The sequence below is a fragment of the Salarias fasciatus genome (genome assembly GCF_902148845.1).
Source record: "Salarias fasciatus chromosome 23 unlocalized genomic scaffold, fSalaFa1.1 super_scaffold_20, whole genome shotgun sequence".
Lineage (NCBI taxonomy): Eukaryota > Metazoa > Chordata > Actinopteri > Blenniiformes > Blenniidae > Salarias > Salarias fasciatus.
In genome coordinates this window covers 10,592,724-10,614,405 of record NW_021941230.1, presented here as the reverse complement: position 1 = coordinate 10,614,405, position 21,682 = coordinate 10,592,724, and the positions used below count along the sequence as shown (strand labels likewise).

Genomic DNA, 21,682 nt, shown 5'->3' with positions numbered 1-21,682 from the left:
TCTGTGTCGGTAAACTGTAAAGATACAGTCTGGTTTTGTGTGTTGCTGGAAATTTGTTTCCAAACGCACATTTGTGATTATTGTATTGTTTTCATGTAACCTTTGGTATTTCATCTGAGAGCAACAATAATCAAACTTTGCTCTTTTCAAATATGCGAACTATCATCCTCAGTAAGTGTAATTCTTTTCGTCCGTATATGTTTGATACAAGTTTTTGAAACTCGGGCTCATGCTGAGCTGGATCCAAAGGCAAAAGGTTCGCCCTGGGCTGGTCGTACTTACTGATTATAGCTCTATAATTCCATTTCTAGATTCCTACATCTGCGTCGAGTTGAACCAAGACCTTGGGTACAAAGAGAGAGTTCAAACCCCAAGAAAACGCAAGTTTCCGTATGATTTTGATCATTTCTACATGAGCCATTCAACTCAAACTCACACCAATACGGTTGGTTTCTGAGTTTGACCAAACAAGAGTTGATGAAAACACCGTGAAGTCATCTCATAATCATCTCTTCAGACTGCGGGTGAAGTACGTCTCTGACTGTATCCTCAGTGGGGAAAGCAGGAAGATGCAAATCCGACTACTGTATATGATGAAGTATCGACACTCCCTGCATATTAACTCCCATCCGTCTCTGCATTTGCATCCGTGACACGTCCTCAGCGAAAAACTCGGCCTCTGTAATTTTTTTAATGTCTCCCTGATGTCTCGCTCTCCCTCCTCCCCCCCCTCCACCTTGAAACCTCAGCTGTTTTTGGCTGCTCCTCATAAAAACAACCCTCCCTCCCCACCTTCGTTCTTTCTTTTCTTTTTTTAAGCGACTCACAAGGAAAGCGGCTTAAATTAATCTCCAAGATGCGAGCGAGCCCCACACGAGGCACGCTGCCCTGCGATCTTTAATCAGAAATCTTTAGCATTCGTCGGCCGTCCGATCGGAAACCCCACCTGTCTGATCTGAGCTGGGGTCTTCTTTCAGGACTTCAGGAGCAGAAGTATCGTTTCAAACCTCTCGGTTCATTCGATAAGAAACTCTAGATCTGGCGGCTTATTGAGAGCAGGACGTCAGACGCTCCCTGACATCCGACTGGAGGAAAGTCCTGAATCTGCCGTAGCGTGGCTCGAACTCTTTGTGGTTCATTTCCAACGTATTTCTTGGATTGTTGCGTTTCAGAGTGGCGTCTTGGACAGATCTCGTTTCAGATGTTTCATATAAACTTGTTTGTTTTGGGTCGGAGCGGTGATGAAGAGCATTTTTCCACTGATGCGTTCATTTCGATTTCTATTAGATTAAATGTTTTCGGGGATCGTCTGAGGTCAGTCCAGATGGTTTTACCAGCGTGGCTCCGAGTTCCAACCGATTTTCTGTGGGATCCAAAACTTTTAAAGGATCCTCACATAACTCCAGTGTCTCCAGTGTGGTCAGTTATATTGTTGGGTTGTTTTTTTTTGGGGAGGGGATGTGCATGTGTACGATGTGTGTTCGTGGCGGTTGGAGTCTGATCAGTCGAGGTGAGACCGCAGCTGAAGAATGCTCCTCCGGGGGGGGGAGACGAGGAAAGAGTTTCCATCTTTTGGGTCACTTCTCAGCAAAAAAAAAACAAGAGCCACAACTTTCTAAATACTCCGTGCCAGACGGTCCAGTGGGAAAATGAAACGCTTCGTCATCACGGGGAGGAGGGAAATAAGGGCAGGAAGTCGGTCAATTCACGTTGTGAACAATTTCAGTCCTCCGACGTTTTGCTACCTGTTGACGTACGTCCTCTCGGCGCTCGCCAGTCAGATCTCTTGATTGCTTCTAACCACGAACAGATGAAAGTGAAGGAACGTTTCTATTGATTCATATAAGGTTTATGCTGCGCTCAAACCTCCAGCTCAGTATGAACTTTTTGAAGCCCTGGCTGTTCAGTCTGGAGTGTCAAATGAAGCAGCAAAACAGTTTTAAAAAAAGATGATGGGTTTGAAAATTCAGAAGGCAAAGTTTCCATGAAAAAGATCCAGAGCGGGATGCTTGTGGTTACTTAACAGTAAGTGGTGCGACTGCAGCTTTATTTTTGCCTGCTGTTTGGAGTTTTGTGCTTCACTGCTGCGCATCTTGCCAAACTAAAGAGGTTTTTTTTTCTCCTGTGTGAGGCTTGACCTGTCTGTGGACAGAGGACTCAGCTTTTGGAGGACACACATTTCTCTGATCATCTCAATGGTGGATTTAAAAAAAAAAAAAAAAAAAAGTACAGTAGAGTCATTGCGTTGGCAGGTCTTTCTTTTTCCTTCGCTGGATGTTATCCAACAGCTCTCTTTAGAATTAAATCGCACAGACACAAGGACTCTGCGTTCATTCACTCGCTCCTCCGACCGGGCCGAGGCTTTGTCGAGCGTCCTCTGCCTCCTCTCCCGCAAGTTTTTTTCACCTCGAACTGCGTGTTCCCGCCTCGCCACCGGTGGTGTTCCGATTGTGTTTCCGATGACATTGAGCAAAAAGCACTCCCGGAAAATGAGTTTCAGACTCGCGTTAGCTTTAAATGCCAGGGACAGCTCAGAGAAAGGATTGTTTTCTGCCGTCTCTGTATGGAGCAGTGTGGGGCATTCATGGAACCTGCTTTGACGCATTTTAAATAAGCATAAAGGACCGTGTTTTTACACGTTCGCAATGGCTTCAGATTTCTTTGTACTGGTTTAATACAAGTTTTCAGTTTGCAGTCAAGGTTGACGCCAAGTTGAAAAAATATATATAGAAAGCAGAAATCAGCATCTGCTTTATATTTGTTGGGACTTTTTTTTCGGAGGGGTGGAATAGTATTGACCCTGCTCCTGCCTTCCCACGACAAAACTCTCCTCTTGCTCCGGGTTTAAGGAGGTCTCACTCCAAACGAGGAGGAATGAGTGGAATGTGGCAGAGCCTGTCTCCTCGGTCGGGGGAGACCACGACGGCAGTAAAGGACAACAGGGGTTTGACCAAGACCTTTGCAGAGGGCAGCGGCGCTGTGGGCAGCCGGGGTTTTATGGGATTTTTTTAGGCTTTACATGACACATGTGTGCAAATAAATGCCAGACGCTAATGCACAAAATGCTTTTTTGTGTCTACGACTAAGGTAATAGAAGTAATATAAATGGGCAGCTGAGTTTACAGAGTCAGTGTCGTTTCATGCAGGAACTCCAACATTTGAGCCCTGCAAAGCATCTGATCCTGCAGAGGCATCTTTATGACCTTGATGTGAAGCATCTGAAACCCTCCCCCTTTGCCACTGATCACTATCTACAACAGTCATTTATATTACATGACTTAGGAGACTCGGTAAAAAGCTCGGAGACATTTTCTCTTACGTAGACTTTCTTCTGAATGCGGACGCATCTTGCCTCAGTCGGTAAGAATCGTGTGACCTTTTTTCTTTTTGCAGTATCTTTTAGAGCCATTTCAGAAAATGCCAAAACACATTTCCCCTGGAGCTGACCCCTGGCCTTTCTGAGCTCGAGTTCATATACGGTCAGGGCAGAGGACTGGTTTCAATCAGCGGTGGGGGGGAGACGTACAGCTGGTACCGGCAGGGCAGGAGACATTCTCGCACATCAGCTACTCTTAAGGACCAAATAGGATGCAAAGTAGAAAATAAGGTTGCTGTTTTCTGTGTTTTCAGAGCATTTCAGATTTGGTAAAGAAGATAGCGAGCCTGCAGGGAGCATTTCTCAAGCCACCCCTGCGAATGAACTGATTTAATCAGAGAGAAACTAATACAGAGAGAAGTCACGGAAACAGATTTTTAGAGAGAAGCTGAGGGGGAGAGACTGAGATTAAGAGATAATGGGAGGCGGAGGGGAGGGGAGCGCAAGAAGAAACAAAGTCTGCGCAGTTCACGCTCGGTGAAGTCACAGGACATCGGATATTCTGAGTAATCTGAAAAGCTGCAGCTTTTCTGTGTGGAGTTTCTTCTTCGTACTGCAACAGAATGGATTAATGCAAGATTCTCTTCATCCCACAATAAAAACAGATGTTTGCCATTAATGACCTAAAATTAGAATGGGTAGGTGGGCCCGTGTGGGTGGTGAGCCCGGACACGGTCTAACTCCAGAGAAAAAGCAGACGCGGAAGACGGACAGTTTTGACGAAACTACCCCTTTGAAGCCAAGAATAGCCCCACGAGCCAGCGCTCATCCATTATCACCGACGCTCACATTCAAGTCATGCGTTTGCAGAGCTCACACACATGCGAGGCTGTTTGCGTGCTCTCAGAACAAACTGTGAAAGTCTCTAAAAAAAGAAAGGAAAAAAAAAAAAAAAACACCACCACCGACCCCCGGCGGCTTCAAACGTCACCGTGACTCAGACTGTGATGGAGGTCAATCGATGGAAATATTCATTTGTTGCTGTTTGTGCGGCCCCATTAGCAAGCGAGAGCCAAGTGAGGCCAGCGTGTCCGACAGCAGCCTCCGAATCAACCGCGGCTGCCTTTCTCTGAACATCTCTGCCTTTCAGGCTTCCTCCCACCATCCTGTTGAGGAGTAAATGAAAAAACAGCATCAAGGAGAAAGAAAAGTGGGGCGCCTGTTTCCACTGGACATTATATGCATGTACATAATGCTGTACATCTCCTGACACATTCACCCAAAGCAACGCCTCAAGAACGTTCTCTGTCCTGCCTCGGTAATTGACTTTGCGGCGGCATCCGGGCGAATGCAAATATGCCCACAGACGCAAGCGCAGCTACAGATTAACATACTTGCATACACACGGACACACACACACACACACACACAAACACAGCAGATAGTGTCAGGTGGCATCATCATTAGCTGTCAGCTCGGCCCAACGTGTCCTAAAACTGTCACCGAGGAAGGAGTCGCGTCTTCGCCGTCAACCTGAAGCAACACCAGCTGGAACTCTGCGACAACATTGCATAATCTGTCCAAACGGCTCCAAAAAAAAAGACAACAAAACAGACCCACAATCATCGAGTCAGACAGAGAAGACACGCTGGCACTGGTTTAAGTTAAAGTGTCAAGACTCGACACAAAAAAATGGATGTTTGCATTTGTTGGGAAAATCTGTCTTGTGGTTTCCAGTATGGGTATTTATTTTATTTTTTTGACACCCATCCTCAACATAGTCGTCAAAATGACAGGGAAGTGGAGTAGAGGTCCATCCAACTGTTTCTGTTGACTATACTTAATAAACGCCTTCATGTTTTACAGGAGGAGAGGATGGAATTTCAAATGAAAACACATGATTACAATTATTTTCAAAAAGGATAAGCACACAGTATGAACTGTCCCAAAACACACCTCATTTTACATGATCCTCCAGTTTCCTAACAGTATCCCCAGTTTCATTACATTTCATAAGGGTGCTTTGCTTTATATTGTGTCCATTTACTTGGTATGCACCCACACAGTGTTTACAAACGAGAGCTTTTCTCAAGCTCACTGAGAGGTTCCAAGTGCAAACGCTCTCCAACAAGGTCAGCAGAGCTGGAACAAATGTGTGACCACGCTCTCTCTCATGCACTGACGCATTTTAAAAACGGTCCTGAGCCATTTCTGCTGCTGACTCACAGGGGTCAGTGGCGCCCGGCACTTTTTCCAACAATCGGCTTACGCAAAAAAAAGAGATCAGATGACTTTTTTTTTTTTTTTTTTTTTCCGACCATCAGTACCGATCGGATTTTATGATTACCGAGACGTGACCCTCGATGTGTCCGGCGGGGGGGGGGGGGGACACGCTGACTGTACGTAATAGGTCACTGCGTGTTACGCATCGCTTGACGAGCATCAACCGTCTCGCAAGGCGGTCACTGGCACACAGTCTGTTAGCTAATACGCTCTTTCAAGCACCGCAACATTATCCATTAAAATTCTCACACACACACGTACAATCCGCCGCCTTGTATTGAGTGAAATGAGGGTGCGACGAAGCGTTAAAAAAAAAAAAAAAAGGTCCTCGTCCTTCCATCCCGGGCTCAAAGCAAGTCCAATCTGGGTTCGTGGCGTGGAGGACGGTTATGTCACCCGCTTGTTTTCCCATGAAGCACATTCGGAAAAAAAGCTTTTGAAATCTAGATTTCTCATTAACTATCCAATTAGCGCCTGCTCATACCTCAACACAATGCAGTTTTTGTCTTTCGCGCTCACATCATTTGTTCCTGGAGGTCTGTGTTCATTCTGCAAGGCCAAAGCAAGCCTGACTCACCGAGCGCCGAATGCAAAAGCCGAAGGGGTTTAACTTTAGCCAGAGTGGAAACTGGCTCAAGGAGGCTCCATTTGACAGCATAATAAATGCTTAAAATATAACGTTTTGACATTTATTGGAACATATTGGCTCTTTTTGACTTGACGCTACTTTTTTTAACATTCCGAAAAAAAAAAGTTTTTGACAAATTGATTCCCTCTCCCCATCTCCCGAGAGAACTTTCATCTGTAAAAGGCTCTTTTCAATAACCAGTCGTGTTATTGACATTTTTCCAATGAACTATTTGACTTATTTGTAAAGGTTATGTCACTGATAATTTTAAATAAATGTTTGTACACATGAACTTTGGGAATTATTTAGTATTTTTACCTTGAAATAGACTGAGAGAACAGCTTAATCAAATTCGAGCTTGACATGTGATTCAGATGTGGTTTGATTGACTTTAATTGGTTCACATTCCTCAATGAACAATCCTCAAAGCATATTTTGGCTCTTATTTATGGCAGTTTAAGCAACAATCAAGCCTGGCTCGTCAAATATATCAGCTATCGCCCCTTTGCCCATTTTGCCACCGAACTACTCAGAACTACCAGAGTCCTGGCCACTGAGCCGATGTACGGCAAGGAAAAGCCGGAGGGGCTTCAGCTGGAGTGAAAACTACCTCCGACGGGTGTCTGAAGAAGCTAATGGGTGAACTGAAGGTCACGTCGAATATCACGCAGCTGCGACCTTTCCAGACGACTCCCTCCGTTCCCGCACCAATGATCCAATCAGCGGAGTATGAAACCGCTCCGACGAGGGCAAGAGTTCCCACTGCGGGCACACCGCTTTCAAATGTTGGTGTAATCTTAAAAAAAAAAGGAAAAAAAAAAAAGTGCAACTCTGCCACTTGTAGTTCTAAAAAGAGGTTGTTGGGAATTTGAGGAGCAGGTTGTTATTTGAAAGTCGCTGGCCGCCTCGGATGAGCCTTCCCGCTGTGGAAGAAATTGACTTTTTCCCAGGTGTGCTGAAAGACGGCGTGAAGCATGAATAAGTTATAAGTGAAAGTCAGGCTCTCCGACCTCCCCACTGCTCCCGTGTCTGCAGTGTAGTGCGTTGGTGTGTGTGCGCGCGTGTGTGTAATGTAATGGTTAATGCACTTTTAGTCCACCTGACAGTGAGGAAATATTCTGATTTATGGGCCTGCCGTCACCCGCAACAGGAAAGGCGCCCACGTACACACATCGGCGCCGTCTCACTTTGTTCGTATGGAGCCTTCGTACATTCTGTGGCCCATTAGAAGAATGCGAGCGGCCAGGTGGGGATACAGATGAAGATGAAAACGGAGGGAAAAGTCAGAGAGGGGAATGGAAAGCTGGGACATTAATCACAGAACATGCATTTTGTATGAGGGCGGGAAGGGGGCTTTATGCAGCGTGATGGCGGGGTGACAACAGTGTGTGACTGCAATTAATTATAAATAGAAGAAACGATGGTTCCCGATTATTAAAAACCGGGAGGTGGGATTTCATAAAACCTAAAATATGACTTTCGTAGGTTTAGAGATCAATGATCAAATTTGTCTTTAAAAGTTTATCCGCATTTCACAGATATCCCAAAATGTGGGATGATTCTGGGATCTGTATCCAGATCTACGATGCAAATGGACTCATAATATACATTTCAGTCGGCATATAACCAGATACGGTGAAGGTTTAATTATGATTAAATGGTTATTGCTTACTGGAGTGAAACAGGTCAAAGTTGACAGTGTGCAGTGTTTGTGTTTAATGTTTCCATCTGCCGACCGAGCAGCCCTGTACATCCTGCTCGAGGAAGGACTTGACTTTCTGTGCAAATAAGTGGAAGCAAATATGTACAGATATGCTTGTTAGCATGAGAAATTGACCAAAAAGACATATTGGCAAAAAACGAAATGGCAGATTAGCTTTGCATCAATATAGATCCATCCAATCCGAAACATGCTCCATTGAATCTTGATCTACGGTGACTCAGGAGGTCATTTATTCGCAGTTTATTTCATATGAAAGAACCAGCTTTCAACTGCATTGAAGTATTTCAGCACAGCCCAAGAGATCAAACCGGGAAAAGCCTTGATAAAAAAAACCAAAGTAGCGATAGAAAAAAACCCGCCCACGCACAGGGAGAACATGGGACCTGCAGTGTTAACCAGTCCACCACTGTGCCTCCCAACAGCAAAATCTGCATTAAAATTCCAACAGCTGCCCCAAGTCTTGATGGATTGACGCGTCACACTGTTCAGAAAATGAAAGCCATCCATCCAGACGCCGTTAAAATTCAGCGAACCCTTCTATAATTGTGGCATAATTCTTGAGTTTCCCCTCGGAAGTGTGCTCTGTTGCATGGCCGCTTGTACCAACTGGTACATTTATTATGAGCGTTTCTCTTTCTCACACCATTTTTCGTATTGTTATATGTGAAAGTGCAACCAGATCCCTCTTTTTTTTTTTTTTTTTTGGACGTACCCAACGTTTAAAATACAACCACTGCGTATTTAGCGTCTTGAACGCGTCTCCCTGCTTCTGTGTTTGGCTTGCAGGGGTGTGAGTGGTGAGTGTTTTTTATGCTCGAGCAATCCCATCATGCTTCACACGATTCATCACCAGCGGAGAGAGATGTTTGGAGCCCAGTGGGAGCAACTTCAAGGACATCTCGACTCAGGGGCAGGGTGAGGTATAGGGAATCAAACCACTGACCTTGGTTCGTGATTAACCACTTGGTTACCACGGTGGGCCGTCTCACACATGTTGATGGGGTTCTATGGCGGTATTTAGATAGAGAGACGGAGGCAAGGCAGCGTTTCTCACCCTCAGAGGCGAATCTCAGGGGAAGGAGCTTCTTAAAGCCGATGACATTTGCTTCCAGCACGGTTGCTTGCCCTCTCGACGTCTCGTTTCTCTATCGCGCTGGAGCTGTCCCCGCAGGCCCAGCGAGCGCCTCCCCTCTATTCTAACATCAGCACAGACTGCCAGCCAGAGACACACCGGGCCAATCTCCAACACTCACACACACACACACACACACACACACACACACACACGCATACTGACCTCAGAGGTGTAATCAATAAACCACCCGCAGCACTTTTCCAAAGCGTGGAGAGAGACATTGTTAAACTGTATGCATGTGTGTGTGTGTGGTTACTCTGTGCCAAAAAACAAAAATCTATAAGGCCATTAGTGAAAGCATCGCACATGGAACCAAGACTTCAGTACGTCTCATCACATGCTATGTGCTTTCGCGACGGGAGGCCTTCTTTGGCAGTGAACGCTTTCTTCAAGAGTTTGACCCTTCTTTGGAAGCCCGGTCACCTCTTAGCTCTGATGAAGTCGCAGAAGCGATCGCTTGTATTGAGAAGCATCAGCGGATGGTAGATGGAAATCAGGACACAGTCGGGGGGGGGGGGGGGCTAGCACATTGGAGCATGAGCTCCTGTTCTGCTAAACTTTTGAAGCTCCTGCAGGCAGAGAGCAAATTATTCATTGCATGAAGTAAAGACCCTTCACCAACATCTTCATGATGCTTCCCATTTATCCTGGTCAGCATCGACCATTCAAGTGAAAACACATCGTTTTTATTTGGGATTTTCAGCCCTTGAGTATGACAAGCAATGCCACATGTTTTAGAATATATATAACAAGTTTTCTGGCATGATTTGCATATATAACTCCTGAAATAAATAAATAAACCCTCTAGACTGGTGAAATGCAGCTAAAGGATGCTGACACAGTTTCAGACGGACAGTCCCAGACTGCCCAAAATACTCGGAATCAGGCAGACAGGGAAATCTACTTGACTCCTGGCTTTTTGTGGAGCAGGAAACCTGCACGGCCGTATTAGTCACCTGCAGGGAAAAGCTTTTCAGTGTAACGGCGGTGCCAGCTCACCTCGCGAGACGCGGAGCACATCTCAAGACGGTTCGACTTATCATGCGTGGGCAGCGGGGAAGTTCAGGAATGGCATCGGAGAGTTATTTAACGTTAAAATGCGTTCGCATCTGGCTGCAGGAGTTCGGAAAAGTCCGTAAAGCTCATGTGTTTCTTGTGCATTGGTTGGATTTCATTCTTTCCAGGAAAATGTGGCAGAGCCACTCAGACAGCAGGCTGATCCTTTTTCCAAGGATGGCTGGAATTTTACAAGGACTGGCTTTGAGGGTTTATTGTTTGGACATTAAAATCTTTCGCTGTGATTTAGCCTCAACATGTCGCTGTAATGATCCAGTGCACACGGCTACAACTTGTGGGTTTTGCTTACAAATCACTTGTCTGCACCTGGAAAACTTGCCCCACGCAATTAGAGAGCGTCTTTTCCTGGAATCACAAGGGGGGAGCGTTGATGTTATTATTGGGACAGAGTGATAAAGCGGCTCACTTTGTAGCCGCTTTTTATAACGCTGGAGTCGACACATTCAGCTCGGGGAGGATGACAGTCCAACCACAGCTCTTCCACTTTATGAATTCTCCATGCGGACGCATTGATCCACTTCTGCTCGTGGGCCAGACATTGACTCTGAGCTTCAGCTAATCAAAGAGCCAATTAATGCTGGCAGCGCCACGCGCAGCGAGCTGCAGCATTAATCAATGGCATACTAAGACCGCATAGGCACAAAGACTTTGTAAAGTAGATAAGACAAACAGTGTCAGCTATTGTATCGAGAGCGATCCTGTCTGAATTACCCTCTTTTGGGATTCTGGGGCTCTGCTCTTTTGTATCCCGCTCTGGTGGACAACTAAGGTTTTTGTGCATTCCAGTGATAATGAAGAAAAGATCAATGCCGAATCAGTGTTTGTCCTTCAGAGGCAAGAGTTCAGACACGACTAATCATACAGCTTTTGTCCGCACATGGCTTCAGGTCATCGGTAGTAGCACCGAATTACAAAACTGATTTACCGAGATCTGTTCAAAAGTCGGAATTACTTGCTCATGCTGGTACATTTTGCATTTTGTGGGTGATCAATTCAGAATAATAAACCATCAAGTCCAAACAGAGAATTCAAATGCACGAGGCTCTCTCTGTGTGAGACAGATCTGCTTGAAATAGTGTCGTTTCCATGCTTGTTGGTTTGAGTGTTACAGCGAAGGATCTGTTTGGCGTCTTTCACAGATAATCGATGCTCAGACTTATTTTCCATATCTGAGTAGCCTCATAACTTTCATAGCGTTTTGTTTTGCTTTTTGGACTCACAATACTGGGATTATAACAAAGTTTTCATATAAGAATTTCTAATTTGTCATTTCGAAGGTGTAAGCGCTTCCAGGGCTCAGATGTTTTCATTCCAGCCCAGTTTCAACAAGCCACAGCTCAGCATTTATGCGAGTGAGTCAGCAATCTTAAAAGTTAAACACGTCTCGTAGTGTCAAACATTTGTCATGAATTATTCAAAAGTCACGATTAATGGAGGTTTGAAGCACTGGGCGACGTCTTCATAGTTTTCAGCCGTTCAAAGATCCAAGCTTTGCACATTGATGTTTGGATGCGTTGTTAATAATGAGACCAAATGTTAAGAAGAACCAAAATGGCCTGGATTCATATCGGATTAAATGACCTGATTATCAGTCTCTCTTTGAACTAAATCTTCATAAATGTAATTATGTTCGACCACCAATGGACACACATGCACTTCTCTTGATTTCACTGAGACAAGGCTCCAAGTTTCTAAGTAATCAACTAAAAGATCAACTTGACTTGTGCAGCACCTAGATGTAGACATTCAGAGTGTTGGCCTTTTTATTGGGTTTCACTGCCGCACTATAATCTGGCAAAACTTTGATATCTGAGGCCCAGTGTTGGAGAGCCACTGAGGTGGTGCATCCTGTAGGTTCCCAGTAGATTCATCAATTGCAGGACTCGCTCATTGTCCTCCGCCGGCTGGCACAAACGCGGGACGTATTGAGAGAGTCTGAATCGCAGCCGCAGCCAAAAGCTGGAGTCAAGGGACATTCTGTGTGTTCAACAGAGCCGGAACGGAACAGAGCACTTGACTAGTTCACAGTCCATCTCGTCACCGAGTGTCTCTGGCGCTCAGAAGCTTTGTCATTATGCAGATAAACATTCAGGCGCCGTGTTTGGTCACCCGTAGAACAAACCAGCCCATTCATATGCGCCAATACCCCCAGGGCGGATGAAAGAGGAGCGTTGCAAATAAAATGCCTCCACTTCCAATATAAACTCCCTCCTACTTCTCTCAAAACGAGCCCCTTTTGTCTTTTTCTCGCTATTCAAACTCATTTTCTCGAGCTGTATATAAGACAAGGAGGTGGCACGGAGCCAGTGTTAGGGTATTGGAGGAAGGGGAGGCGGCGGTGGGGACATGAATGCCAAGATGGATGGGATTTTTTTTTTTTCTTTTTTTTTTCGAGCTGGAATGTGAGGCCTTTGGCTGGGCATGAAAAAGATTAGACACACTGGCAGTTGCCGATGCCAAGGCCTCCTAGCTTGAGAACCTGCTGGGCTCCAAATATGTCGAAGAGGGGTGTTAAAACTGCTAATGATGTGTGTACAATACAAATGCTTAAGACTTCCAAAGAAGATGGGTTTTCATGCATGCATTTCAGAGCACAGATGAACGTTACGACCATCTAACTCGTTCTTTTTGCAAAAAAAAAGAAAGGTGTATTTTTCCGCATGATCCGCTCGAGAGCTGCTGCTTTGTAGATTCTGACACGTTCGTCTGCTCATCCATAATTCGGCCTTTTTAAATGCTGAGTCAGTCTGTTTGTCACGGCTCCTGTTAATGGATGACGCGCCGAACGTTGTGTCCTCCGTTTGTATCTTCTTCGCGCTGCTTGATGGATGCATTGGGTTGCTGTCGTCCTCATATTACCAAAGCTTTACCCTTCACCAGTTCTTTAATGGTGCTGACTGTTCACTAATTTTGAGAATTCATTAACCTTTCCAAACGTGCATGGCCTCCATTAGATACATCCCACTAACTAACGACTGGCATGAAGAAAAGACAGCCACGACTCTTCTCTACACCTGTCAGTGGTCATTATGTGTTGGCAGACTGCTGGACGCTGATATCTTGTTTTTTGCGAGAGTCTCTGCACATACTTCATCCTCTCACCGTCGTCTGCCTCAACCGGGATTTGCTCACAATGTTTGCTTCAGGTTAAGTGTCACACGTCCTCCGACACGCGGCTTCACTTCATCTTAGCTCAGCCGCCCGTCGCTCCGGGTCGGCGACTGTCACCCGCCGCTTCGTTCACCAACGCCTCCTCCGCCGCAACGTCAACACCGATAAGCAGCGGGGCCGAGCGCAGGGGGAATCTATAATGTGGGCGCGGGGCTTACGGGAGTGCTGCGAAAGGCGAAAACCGCCCCGGCAGTAGCGGCCACCTCATACTGCTTGTTCGGCCTGCGCAGACAAATGAAGCGAAAGGTCAGGCACTTCCAGCTGCCTCGTCAACGACGGCGAGCGATTTCTCAAACAGGCTGTTTACAAAGAAGCCTCCCGAGCTCACTGTTGAGCTTTGCATGTCTCACATGAGGTAAACCCTGAATTTGGACACGTGAAATGCTAATTGCGCACAGAAAAGGCCTCTTTCTATTTCCTTCTTCTGTAATTCTTCCTGTGCCACAGGAAGTTGCAGACCCCCATTGCTCACTCACCCACAGAAAAACCTTACTGACTGCTCTAGCAGAGCTAAATGCATTTTACATCATTATTCAATATTTAGAGCTTTATTTCTGTGTGTGTGTGTTGTAGTCTAGCCTTTAATAAACTGAACACTGAATCAATGGTCCACGATGATGTTCAAAGCAGGCGATCGCAAATACGACAACCCACATACGAGTGGAGGTAAACACGTGTTTAGCATCGGCTTGTATTCCGAATCCAACTTAGCGAAGTTGTCCATAATTCATGGCGGCGTATATACACTATTTGTATTATTCATCACCCACGTCAGTTGCACTTTACTTCAGACACGTTGCGGCGAAGCCGAGCGTGAGAAACCTCGCAGAAACTCATGCGGACCTGCAGGAAGCTGAACTGCTTCGCATTTTCAAGTTGAACTGTCGCCTCTTTCTCAGTCTTCCGCAGGAGAGTGAGCGTACGTTTGCTTGCATTAAAAACTCGGTTTTAAAACGATCGGAGAATCCAGCTGAAATGTGACCAAACTAAATATTAAATTGATTTTGTTTAATTGCTAGGAGAGATATTTCCTTCCACAGATCGAAGTGAGCAGATCCAGTAATTAGCCAATTGGATGCTGTTGTTTCTCAAAGTTTCAGGTCCAACTGGTAGACATATGATTTATGCCGGTAGGTCCGTCAGTTTGAGATTAGACACATTGTTTACATGTTGGAAAAAGTGGGTGTGTCCACTGGCGTTTGGCTTCACCGAAATGTTAAAAAGAGAATCCACAGGCTGAAAGCAATCCAATGAAAAATGTAGGTAACTTTTCTAAATATCATCCAAAAAATGTAAAAAACTAATAACAGTATCACCGCAGAAACAATAAATGTTGGAGCTTCTGCATCGATTCTTTGGAGGAAATCGGATCATAAACAACAAGGAAAAGGGAATACATTGAAAAACTGTGTCACAAAATGAAAGAAAAGCCCTCTGGATGCACAGAACTTGTTCAAGAGAAGTAGTTACGACTGTAACAAAAAAAAAACCCCTGAAAAAACAGATTTTTTTCCCCAACTTTTTTGACCACGAGCTGAAAAATTAGCAACAACTCTTCCTTCTTTTCTCATAACTTTGCGTATCCCTCCGGCCAGTGTAGTCTGCATAATGAGGCGCTCGAGTTCCCATGCACTAACTCCAAATGACGCAAATTCATGAAAACATGCAGCGGCTCGAGCCTTGAAAAGCCAACAATGCATCTGCGCAAAAGCACCGAGACAATGACAGCGGCGTGCACGTGCGTTCGGCTGCAACACACTTGGACCACATGGAGCGAGCGAGCGAGCGAGCCCCCCTCCTAAAACCCACCCACCCCTCCCCACCTACCCCCATCCCGAGCCACTCCACCCCTCCGACGGATGACACATCCCGTTGCGAGTGCGCGGCGAGCAAATAAAGACCCCTAAACCCCCGCCGCCTTCTGAAAGGAGCGATCCCAGTGAAAGTGAATTAAGCAACAAAGGGAGGCACTTACATTGAAGAGCCTCACATGGTCCTCCGACAGGAAGAGAAGAGAAACAGGCAAATGATTCCAGTCGGGGCAAAACAATAGTGAGTAACCTTGAAGGGAGAGGGAGAGAGAGGGAGGGAGAGAGAGAGAGAGAGAGAGAGAGAGAGAGAGAGAGAGTGGTGGAGAAAGTGAGGGAGTTAGAGATGAAAAGGAAATGTGAGAAGGAGAGGACGCAGATTCAAGCATCCACACACGAGGCGCACGGGCAAATCAAAACACTTAGGATCTTTTCTCGCATCTCCCCTCCTCCTCCTCCTCCTCCTCCTCCTCCTCCTCCTCTTCCTCGTGTCTCTCTACACCCCCACCACCACCACCCCTCTCCCTCCCCACCTCCACCACCGACCCGTGCCTTCGGGTTTTACTTGTCATGTGTTCAGGCTCAGGCGAGCGTGAAGTGGGCTGAGGGAGGAAGAGGGGGGAAAAGGGAAAAAAATAAAAAAAATAAATAAAAATAATGGCGCTCCCAAGGCTTTGTCCAGCGGTTGGGAAACTCTTGCTTCCATTACGTGGAACATTGAGACTTTCTGGCCTCTCTTCTGTGTCTCTGTGCATATTTTAGATCGACAACACATGGATGAGAGACGAGATAATGTCCAGCATTTCTTCATCACAGCGTTTAAAAAGGCTTTGAAAATCCGCATCTCCCCTGGAAAATGAAGCCTAATCTTTCAGCGGCAGGTGCCCCGTGTCCGTACAGCGCTTCCCGGCAGCGGCAGCGCTCGGTCGCGGCTTCCCCCAGCAGCGATAACGACAGTCAGAGTCTGCGTTTTGAAGCCACAGATATGTTATCTCAATTAAATTAAACTCTGGGCCTGGGCCACCGCTTGCTGATTACACCAAATATCAAACTTGTTATTTAAAATGCTGATGCAACCTGTCTGAGTTCTGGAGAAATCTTCACCCAGCCAGGACCGGCTTTGAACTTTTTGCTGCTCGTCACCCAAGGGGGAAAGCAGCGCCGGGTAGCAGGATCAGCGATCGGCGTAGCAAAGGTCGGGTTCTTTACAAACCGTTGAAATACAGCATGTAAAACAAATTCGGTGAGTTACTGCAAATCAAAAGGTGCTCCAAAGCACCACACAACTTTTTCAGATAAACACAAAACGGTTTCTTCCATCCTTTCTGACCAAAGTTTTTTTATTTTTTTTTTTACTTTTGTGACATTCCTGCAGAAAATAACAGTCTGTTAGCCATCAGAATGCGTTTTATTTGAATCATTTTGCTGCCAACCAATGAGAAATACGTTGATTAAAATTGTTGGAATGGGAGAAAGCTTGAAAGAGGGACATGACAAGACCTGGCAGCTTCAAGTTAGGATATAAAAATGTTTGTTTTTGTAGGTTGCCAGTGCTGTTTGATTTAAAAAAGAAAAAAAAAAAAAAAGAGAGAAGTAACAGATGGATGGTGTTTGCGAGTCTCACATGTGTTGTTTATCCAGCCTCAGCACCACAGTGGATGTAGATTATTTTTGGTAGGTCCCATAAAGAGGGCTAAAACAGATGATCCAAAATCCCGGCTTCAAAAACCCGTTTCAAACATGCTCGGCGGCTCCTTTGATGTCTCCGATGAGAGAAAGCTTGAAGCCAGACAGGAGGACAGAACGACTCACACACACACACACACACACACACACACCTCGTCTGTGAAATCAAATCAAATGCTTGAATATGGGATCATTTTCTCACTGTTCCAGCTTTATACGGACGGATCAGGGGGGAGAATCATGAGGCTAACTCACACAGATTAACCCATTTTTTTTTGGCTATTTTTGGCTAAAGTAAAGCCGTTGGGAGCTCTCCTCAGCTGTTCCCACAGCCTTTAACAACACGATCAGCCAGGGGAGCCTAAGCCTGACAAGAGAGCAGAAACACCTAATGATCATCTGCTTCAGCCTTTACCCATAAATCTGATCAGCTTTAAACACGCCATACTTTGGAGCGACGGCCGTTTCATACTTAAAGATTACGCGGGATGTGCGGCAGGTTTTGAACGCTTTCCTGCCCGTGGACACGGAGGGAGATAATCTTGAGATGCGTTGGGTTGCCAGAGAAGTGGTGGGATAAAGCTGACAATCCACCCAGGAGAAAGCCTTTGGTTTGTATTATCTGAGTCAGATTATGGGGCGTGTGAGTGAAACGGCTCTCTCGCTGCTCATTTGCTTTGGAAATCAATGCAATATCATCAGCACTGGGCTTCTATAGCACTTTCCGTTATTTGTCTTTGGTTCAGCGGCAGCCACACCACACTTTTTCTTGTGATACTGCTTGAAGATAGAGTCTTCTAGAAACGGCGACTTACTTGTTCTTGGTTGATTCTTCTCTAATCTCAACACATTTCTCGTGACTTCATTCGTGACTTGCGACAAATGGTTTGGGTGAACAGTATGCATCGAACGAGAACAGTGCGCACGGTGTTCATTTGTTTTCAAACAGGCGTTGTTCCCCTTTCTGCTCTGGGATTGTAATTTGGTCTTCAGCTCGTGGGACATGTCCATGCGTATTCTCGTTCATCCAGGTAGGAAGCTTCCTCAGGGTAAATTAAATCAGGTCAGTTGCATTTGGTCAAATGTCTCGGGGGGACGAGCCAACTTCATCAAGTGAGTAACCTGAACCGATGAAGCGGCTCGGATCGCGTCTTCCAGGACGTGACCCAGTCCAGTCAGCCCCGCTCTACGTTGCAATGATAGACCTGTTCAGGATCCGATTGTTTAGACAGGAAATAAGGCACTTTTGAGTTGTGTGCGTGGATGTTTGTAATCTTTCATGACCCGTTTTCAGCCGCGAATTGTGTCAGCGGACTTTAATGCATGACGTCTTCCGAGCAGATGTGACCAGCATCGCTGAAGCATTGTGTAATGTAAAGTGTTGCAGCCGTTTTCATCACAAGATAAACTCGGTGAAGCAGAGACATGCTCGTGGAGGTTATGAAAAACCATCTTCAGCTTGCGATTGCATTATTGTGTTGGTCCTCAGTCTGACTTCTGTGTGTTGCTGTTTGTTTTGAAATAGTCATCCGCTGCCTGAGGAAGTGCACGCGCTTCAAGCTAACGCAACCCTTTCCACTGCACCCTCCGACTGTCAGCACAGTGGCGCACGGAATCTGGCGGTATCATGGCATATTGATTTATCTCCTCCCGTCACCTTCTGTCACGCGGCATTTCGGGTAACCGATGGAACATTCTGAGGTGGTTCATGCTGAAGCCAGGTTGTTTGATTTAAATGTCACTCAGATTTGTTGAAGAGGAAAAGAATCCCTGGATTCATAAACCCCCTGAAGCAACTTTCTCATCTTTCTTTTGCTATTAACTGTGGGCTCTTGCAGAGGAAGGACTGATGCAGGGCCTCTGGTTCGGAGCGTAAACTTCCTCCTCATCATGTCTGTTGACATGAAATTAGGGTCAGTTCCCAGTGAGCCTCAGTAATCTCACACAGAGCAGCAGCTGGATACTTCTTGTTGCGTAAAATCACAGGCGTGTAGTTAAAAACGGCTCAACACGACATCGAAGGCATTGCTGTGAGCAGTCATTCAAATTTATTGCGGTAAATGGCAGAAGTAATGCATTTCCTGTGTCGGTAAGGGGGTCTCGATTAAAAAAAAAAATTCATCTCAGGACATTTCAGAGAGTTCTCAAAGCAATCAGCATGGCAGCAATTGTGCATCGAAACAAGGACTTGAATTTATCAGTGCTGGCCTCTGTAATAAACCACTTACAGGAGACCAAGTCTGTATCGTTTGTCATATTTAAAAAAAAAAACAAAAAAACCCCCCGTTCTTATTATGTTGGGGTTCTTTAATCAAACTTTATTTCCAGTATATTTGATTTTTCAAGTAATTCAGTCCAATTTAAAGTAAATGAGGAAAAAAATGATTAAAACACAAGTGCAGATGCTATTGCATGCAAACAACGACGAGGCGTTCAGCATCAATGTGTTTCCGTGTTCACTGGTGGCTTCCTTTCGGTGGCATCCGAAATAGACGTGAAAGAAATGAAGAAAAGTTGCGCTCGAAGAGGACATTCTTGCTTGCAGCTCATGAGTTGTGAAGAACTGAAGAGTTTTCATCCTCCTGAAAATGAATAGCCTCCAACTCAGAAGTGAGGATCTCGCAAACGTTAACTTTCTCAGCTCGGTGAGAGCACCGTTTTGAAGTCTTTGAACAGGATCGGTATGTTCTAAAGTGAGACCTGAGAGGAGTTTGTCTCGGTGCTGACAAACGGCGCCGCAGCTGTGGACTGTATATCCACTGAAAGTGAAACTAAACAGGTCAAGGCTGCTTGTATACTTGCATCAGCAGGTTTTTCTCTCTCTTTTTTTTCCCCCCTTTTTTATTTATCATCTGCTGAATCTCCACAGGCAGGTCAGCTCGGCTCCAGAAGGGAACCACTGACACACATGCACCTTCTGCTGACCCATTTAGCCCATCTGCACAGCAGAAACGTCGAATAGGAAGGGTGCGTTTGTGATACTCGGACGGGACGGAGGTCACTTTCACCAGCATCATATCAGTTAAATGATAGCAATAATAATGTTAACAAAAATATGACATTCATAGCTGCAAAACGGGGGTCTCTACCACTTCTTTAGTTTCTGTACTGCTCTAAAAAGGCATGTTTTAATAATTAAATACTAGTTTTGAACTCAACTGACTGCCTTTTGATCATAATTCCTCAGCAGCAACTTTATTAGAAACACTTCAAAGGAGTATTGTCTCCCGATATAACCCTTCTCTGAATTCTTTCAGCTTGATTCATGAAATAATGCTCATAAAGAAACGGGCACAAACTTTACATTGTCCACACACACACGGAAGCTGCTGTTTGTGAGGCAAAAATACTGGGAGACGTGCATTAAACATGTGACCTGCAGCGTCTCAGACCTTTGTTGGGAAACTCCCTCCACCAGCATGTCGAATCCAAGCATTGATGGGCGAAGCCAAGCAAATGAACTCGGAAACGTGCAATTTCCAGCAGATCGTCGAGTCGATCAAACGAACACAGACTGGAAACGCCGTCCGTTTGCATGAGCGTGCAGGTTAGCAGACTTTCTGCATGAACTCAGGCCCTATAGCATTCAGTCTTACTTGAGACTGACGGGAAGTTAACAAGCTTATATTTCAAGGTCTGTGTTGGAGAAGTGGGTCTAATTCTTCCGTCGCCACACATGAGAGAAGCAGAATATTAGAAACACTTGGAAATAATGTGGCCAATCTGCTTCATAAAGCAAAGATGTTCCTCTTTTCTCTCCTCGGGGCATGGAAAAAATAGATACCACCTTGTTATTGTCATCTTTATGTAAAGAAGTCTGTGAGCCGCACCCTACAGCTGAGTCGTCCTGTAAATATTCCGAGATGCGTGTAAGCTGTAAGCACTGTTTTGCTATTTGAAGCGCCGACACACGGCTGAGTGAAGCGCCGCCGCCGGCACAGAGCTGCATTTTTCAACAATGAAAGCCAAAGTGGATATTAAATATTTGCTGAAACATTTTTTTTTTTTTTTTTTTTTTTTAGTTCCTGGAGAACTGTGGGAACAAAGAGGTGGGACGGTTTATATAATATGCCCCGGCAGGGAGAATGGACCACGGTCAACAAGACGCAGGCACATCCGATCTCCCCGCAAAGCCTCCTCACTTTATATAACTGGAGGAAAAGGCGGGAGTCAAAGGGGATCCCAGCTGAGGGATGAGGCACAGCGAGCGCAGAAGTCACGGATCCCCCACGGAGCCATCCCTGTAAGCATATTATCATGTCAGAGGACAAAGGAGTCAAAGTCGATGATATTTAAGCCACTGTGTTGCCGTCAGCCCGCGTCGCAGCATATGGGTGACCTATTTGCTCCTAGCTGTGCAGTGATGTATGTCAAAGTATGTTGAACCCCCCTACTGCGCCAGTGACTCAATATTTTCTGATAACAAGACGCCCCGGAGGCATTAACAATACAGTGTTTGTGGATTTTTTTTTTTTTCTTTTAGATATACCCAGTTTATTTCACCACTAGAATAAACACTTGACATCTGACTGAAGTAATGTCTCGGTATTGCGTTTGTGGATGTGACTTGCCAAGAGGAAGGTGGAGAGATCACAGACGCGGCACTAAATCCTCATTCCAGAATCGCATCTCCTCAGTCGTACTGCCTTCATTGACACGGAGCTTCACACGTGAGGTGGAGAGCCAACCATTTCTTTGTGCTTCTTTGGGATAACGTGGAAAAATCTCCATTTCACACTGGAGTAAAACCTCTGGATGGAGGCGCTTGGATAGTCGAGCTCACCTCAGGGCTTGGAATGGACTTTGGTTTTCTGAAACAGTCTCCATTTTGCAAAATCTGTGTACTGAGATGAGT

At 45.5% G+C, this 21,682-nt stretch overlaps 1 protein-coding gene across 1 annotated transcript in view; it reads right to left on the bottom strand.

Annotated features, from left to right (window-relative positions):
- LOC115383873 (E3 ubiquitin-protein ligase Midline-1-like) overlaps positions 1-15,557 on the bottom strand; it is a 52,064-nt gene extending 36,507 nt beyond the window's left edge. The window contains exon 1 of the mRNA XM_030086074.1: positions 15,309-15,557. The gene's annotated coding sequence lies outside the window, so the exon portion shown is untranslated. The remainder of the gene's footprint in view (positions 1-15,308) is intronic.
- Positions 15,558-21,682: the final 6,125 nt, after the last annotated feature.